The following is a 6,372-nucleotide window of genomic DNA, read 5'->3' as shown; positions in this document are numbered from 1 at the left end:
GACCTGATTGAAGTGAGGAAATGAACCATGTGGCTCTCTGGGGTCACATTTTCAGGCAGAGGGAATAGCGAGTGTAAACATCCAGAGACTGGGGTGTATTTGCTGTGTCTGAGGATGAGCAAGGAGGCCAGTGTGGCTAGAGCAGAGAAGTAGTGGAGAAAGAGTGCTAGGGGGTGAGTCACAGGAGCAGCCAGAGCCATGGAAGGATTTTGAATTTTATTCTAAGCATGATAAGGAAGCTGCTGAGTAAGGGAGTGACTCGATCTGGATTGTATTTCTACAGAGTACTTCCCTGCTTTGTTGGGGGAGGGAGACAGCAAGGAGAGCGGTTAGGAGAGTGTTGCTAATCCAGTCAAGAGATGATAGTTGTTTGGGCAAGAAGGTTAGCAGTGGGGGTGGAGAGAAGTATAATAGAATCAGGCTCTATTATACAGGAAGAGCAACCAGGATTTTCTGATGGAAAAGGATATGGAGTGTGAAAGCAAGAGAGGAGTAAAAGAAGATACCAAGAGTTTTGGCCTAAGCAACTTAGTGACAGTGGTGCCATTTACTGAGACAGGAAGTGTTGGAGAGGAGCAGGAGTGAGGGTAGCTGTGGTAAGAGATGGCTTTTAGGCATGTGATGGAGATATGGAGAGGGTGGTGGTATTAATGAGTCTGTGGTGCTGGGGTGAGGTCAGATTGGATATATAAATCTGGGAGTCATCAGGGTATGTTTTGAAAGCCATAAGGCTATCTGTAAAGAGCCAGATAGTAAGTGTTTTAGGCTTTGTGGGCCATACAGTCTATCACAGCCAGTTAACTCTACCATTGTAGCATGAAAGCAGCCCATGGATAATATACGAATGAATGATCATCACCAGGTTCTAATAAAACTTTATTTACAAAAGCAGGTAGTGGGCCAAATTTGGCCCCATGGGCTATAGTTTGCCAGATCTTGGACTAGATGATATTACCTAGGGAGAGTAAAAAGAAAAGAGAACTTAGAGTCCTGGGGCACTCCAACATTTAGAAATTGAGAGGAGAAGGACTAAGAGACTGAGAATGTAGCAAACAGCAAGGGAAGGGGAAAATTAAGAGATTGGGGTGGCATGGAAGCCAAGGAAGACATTTCAAGAAGGATGAATCAATATTATGGTGCCAGTAAACATTGGGAAAGACTTTGAAATGGACCAAAAAAAAAAAAAAATTACAGAGCATTATATTCAGGGTTATATTTACCTTTCATTGTCTTTGAGCTATTTTATAACTTTGTAAGTTGTAGAAAACTGATAATAATGCAAATGATTCTTATCTATAGAAATGAATTGTGTTCCTTGGAATGCAATTGATTGCATTGGTGGAATTGGTAGGATGTAGTTGCCTTATGGATAAACCAATTTTGCCACTACACTCATGCATTGCTTAGTAATATGGATACGTTCTGATAGATGCATCATTAGGTGATTTCATTGTTGTGTGGACGTCATACAGTGAATTTACACAAACCTAGACAGTATAGTCTACTACACCCCTAGGTTAGTTTATTGTTCCTAGGCTACAAAGCTGTACAGCATGTTACTGTACTGAATACTGTAGGCAATTCTATCACAATGGTAAGTTTTATGTATCTAAACATATCAAAATATAGAAAAGATATAATGAAAATACAGTATGAAAGATAAAAAATGGTGCACCAAATAGGGCACTTACCATGAATGGAGCTTATGGGACTGGAAATTGCTCTGGGTGAGTCAGTGAGTGAGTGGTGAGTGAATGTGAAGGCCTAGTACATTTCTGTAGACTTTATAAACATTGCATACATAGGTTACACTAAATTTATGTAAAAAACTTTCTTTCTTCAATAATTAATTAACCTTAGCTTACTGTAACTTTTTTACTTTATAAACTTTTTAACATTTTAAAAAACTTTCTGACTCTTATAATAGCACTTAGCTTAAAACACACATTGTACAAAATATTTTTTCTTTATATCCTTATAGAATATATCTTACTCTATATCCCTACTCTATAACCTTTTTTCTATTTTTAAAATTTTTATCTTTTTTTTTTTTTTACTTTTAAAACTTGCTTGTTAAAAACTAAGAAACACACACATTAGCCTAGGCCTACACAGGGTCAAGACCATCAATATCACTGTCTTCCACCTCTGTTTCTTGTCCCATTGGAAGGTCTTCAGGGGCAATAACAAACATGGAGCTGTCATTTCCTATGATAACCATGCCTTCTTCTAGAATACCTCCTGAAAGGCCTGCCTGAGACTGTTTTACAGTTAATTTTTTAAAATAAGTAGGAGGAATACACTAAAATAATGATAAAAATATAGTATGGTAAATACATAAACCAGTAACATAGCTGTTTATTATTATTATCAAGTACTATGTACTGTACATAATTGTATGTTCTATCAGTTCATATGACTGACAGTGAAGTAGGTTTATTTATACCATTATTACCACAAACACATGAATAATGCATTGTGCATTAGGATAGCTATGATGTCACTAGGCAATAGGAATTTTTCAGCTCCATTATAATCTTATAGGACCACCATCATTCAGTCCATTGTTAACTTAAATGTCATTATGTGGCACATGACTATATTTGTAAATTTATAGTAGCATTCCTTATTGTTTTTATATGTGAGGTTCATTGGCTTCTTTGAACTGGTTGTAATATCTCACTGGTTCCCTCATTAGTGAGTAAAATGAAATCACTTATGTGTTCATTTTATATTTGTATGGAAGTCATGATTTTACCTTTTAAAATTAGTATTAACAGTGGAGACTGAGTAAAATAAAGATTAAGAATAGACCATTGAATTTGACCATATGGAGATCATGGTGACTTTGGTAAGAACTATTTTGGAGTGCGATGAGTGAAAAATTGATTGGAGCAAATTGTATAAAGCTATAGTAATAAAGACACATGGGCACAGGGATAAATAAATAGACCAATGGAACAGATTTAGAGAGTCCAGAACAAACCCACACATAGATAGAAACGTTATAGATGATAGAGGTGGCAGTGCAGGAAAAGGATGGAGTATTCAATAAATGGTGCTGGGAAAATTTATCATCTATATGGAGAAAAACAAAATTGGATCTCTCCTTCAAACAAATCAATCTGTTGCAGTGGATTTAAGACCTAAGTAAGAAAAGCCAAAGGCCAAAACTTTTAGAAGAAAATATAAATTTTGTGGTAAATGAAGATGATAATGAAGAATTTTTAAACAAGATACAAAATCAGAAACCATAAAGGAAAATATTTATGAATTTGACATCATTAAAATTTAAAAAATCACTCTGATTGTCAAAGGACACCTTAGAGAGATTGAAAATACAATTACTTATAACACTGATGAAGGATAGGTATCCAGATTCTGCAAAGAACACATACAAATCAATGTAAATAAAAAGAGCCTAATAGAGAAGTGTATAAAAAAGTATGAACAAGAAACACCCAGAAGAGAAAAATGATCAATGAACATATGAAGAGATGTACGACCTCAGTACTAGTTAGTGAAATGCAAATCAAAATCCCAATGTAATACTATTTTCCATCTCTCAAACTGACTAACTTTAGGAGACTGATAATTCAAGTATTTGCAGAGGTGTGGGGAAATTAGAACTTTCATATCCTCTTGGTTGGAAGGTAAATTGGTATAATGACTTTGGGAAGCAATTTGGCAATATTAAATAAAATTGATGTGCATACCCTACAACATAGCAACTCTACTCCTAGGTATATGCCTTAGAAAAAGTCCCATATATGTGCATAGGGACTGTTTATAGTAGTATCGATGTAGAAAATTTTGGCTATAATCTACATGTCCATCAATAAGAAAACGGTTAAGTAAATTGTGGTTTATTGGAACAATGGAATACTGTGTAGCAATGAAAAAGAATAGATTAGAGCTACACATATCAATATGGATAAATTTTACAAACAAATGTTCAGGGGGAAAAGCAAGTTGTGCAATACATATATATCTAGTTTTCAGTGTACAGATCTTGCACATTTTTGTCATATTTATCTTTAAGTATTTATATTTTTAGTGCCATCAAAAATGGTATTTAAAAAAATATCAATTTCCAATTGTTCCTTGCCAGTATATAAAAATACAGTTAACTGTTGTATATTAATCTTGTATCCTGCAACTTTGCTAAAATCACCTTCTCTGGTAGCTTTTTCTTTGTACACTCCATCAGTTTTCTGCATACATGATCATGTCATCTGTGAATGAAGACAGTCTTACTTCTTCCTTTCCAAGCTTGATGCTTTTTTTCTCCAACCTAATGCCCTGGTTAGAACCTGAGGCAAAGCTGAATAGAAATAGTGAGAGCAGACATCCTTGTCTTGTTCCTGATCTTAGGGAGAAAATATGTAGTCTTTCACACTAAGCATACTGTTAGCTATGGAGTTTTTGTAGGTGCCCTTTATGAGATTGAGGAAATTCCCTTCTATTACTAGTTTGTGGAGTGTTTTTATTATAAAAGGGTGTTGGATTTTGTCAAGTGCTTTTTCTGCGTCTATTGAGATGATCATATGTTTTTTCATGTGGTCTGTTAATATGGTAAATTGTATTGCTTGATTTTCAGATATTAAACCACTCTTGCATTCTTGTGATAAATCTTGATTTAGTCATGATGTATTGTCCTTTTTATATAAAGATGCATCCAATTTGCTAAAACTTTATTACGAGTTATTGCATCTATATTCATGAGGTGTAATGGTCTATAGTTTTCTTACAATGTCTTTGCCTCGTTTTAGTATCAGGGTAGTGCTGACCTATAGAGTGAGTTGGAAGGTATTTCTTCCTCCTCAATTTCCTTGAATAGTTTGTGCAGAATTGGCATTATTTCTACTTTAAATGTTTGGCCCTAGGGTTTTCTTTGTGGGAAGGTTTTAAACTGCACATTCAATTTGTTTAATAGATGGAGGGCTAATTCTGCTTATTTATGTCTTCTTGAGTGAGTATTGATAGTTTGTATCTTTTAACGAATTTGTCCATTTTATCTATGTTGTAGCATTTCTATCTAGTGTAATCAGAATAGCAGATAAAAGTTCAATTTCTTCATATCTTTTCCAGGTAACTCTCCCTTAGGTACTTTGAAGCAATGTAGAGTCTTGACTGGTTCCCATGGGTCCCACCTTTCCTCCTAGGGTCAGCCTTTGACAAAACTACTCCTCATCATCCCCCTCATCCCTCCCCACCACTTGTATCTTCCCAGCTTTTCTCACCCAAAGGACTTAGGCTTTCTTAAGTCTCTCTGGTTAGCAGGAATCTGCCTAATTAAAAAATCCACTCCAAGGGTGTGGTGGCTCAGGCCTGTAATCTTAGCACTCTGGGAGGCAAAGGCGGGAGGATCACTCTGGGTCAGGAGTTCGAGATCAGCCTGAGCAAGAGCGAAACTAAAAATAGAAAGAAATTAGCTGGATAAGTAAAACTATATAGAAAAAATTAGCCGGGCTTGATAGCGCATGCCTGTAGTCCCAGCTATTCGAGAGGTTGAGGCAGAAGGATTGCTTAAGCCCAGGAGTTTGCGGTTGCTGTGAGCTAGGCTGAGGCCACAGCACTCTAGCCTGGGCAACACAGCAAGACTCTGTCTCCAAAAAAAAAAAAAAAAAAGAGTGAAGAGAACTCCCTACATAGAGCTCTTTGCTCTTTGATTAAAGTAAAATCCTTGACACAGCCTTGCGAAATCCTGCCACTTCTCAAAGTCATCAGAATCCACTATGCTCTGCTCTAAATGGATCCCTGTTCTGGCCCTCAAACTGTTGGAATTCTCTAAGAAAGTAGTATTTTTGCTCAGATTTTAAGGAAGAAGTGAAGAAGGGCAAAGAGAAAGGCTTTTGCTATGCGACTGAGGCTACAGAAGTGACCAAAAGGATGCAGGCCTGTCCTCTAGGAGCTAGTGGCCATAGAGAGTACAGTGCACACTGACAGTGGGGCCAGTGACTGCCAGGCTGACTAGAGCAGCGGTTCCCAACCTTTTTTGCACCAGGCACTGGTATCACAGAAGACAGTTTTTCCATGGATCGCGGTGGGCGGGGGGCGGAGCTCAGGCAGTGATGCAAGCGATGGGGAGATGGGAAGCGGCTATAAATACAAATGAAGCTTCTCTTGCTCACCCGCATCCAAGGAAGACAATTTTTCCACGGACAAGGAGGGTGAGGAGGGGAGCTCTGCGGCCCGGTCCCTAACAGGGACTGAAGGGGTTTGGGGACCTCAAGACTAGAGGAGGGCACCTCGAGGTGGACGGAGACGGAGAATGGCTTTTCTGCTTCAGCGTTGGGGACCCGCCATTGGATCTCTCTTCACAAAAGTTCGTTCACCTACTGCCTTCAGTCGAAAGGTTACCTTTGCCTG

General features: G+C 37.8%; 1 protein-coding gene across 1 annotated transcript in view; it reads left to right on the top strand.

The window, feature by feature from the left end:
• Positions 1–6,372, top strand: part of SLC22A16 (solute carrier family 22 (organic cation/carnitine transporter), member 16) — a 55,547-nt gene that overhangs the window by 6,820 nt on the left and 42,355 nt on the right. The window lies entirely within an intron of this gene.

Source organism: Propithecus coquereli, unplaced genomic scaffold (genome assembly GCF_000956105.1).
Source record: "Propithecus coquereli isolate 6110/MARCELLA unplaced genomic scaffold, Pcoq_1.0 Scaffold35, whole genome shotgun sequence".
Lineage (NCBI taxonomy): Eukaryota > Metazoa > Chordata > Mammalia > Primates > Indriidae > Propithecus > Propithecus coquereli.
This window is presented reverse-complemented; position numbering and strand designations above follow the sequence as displayed.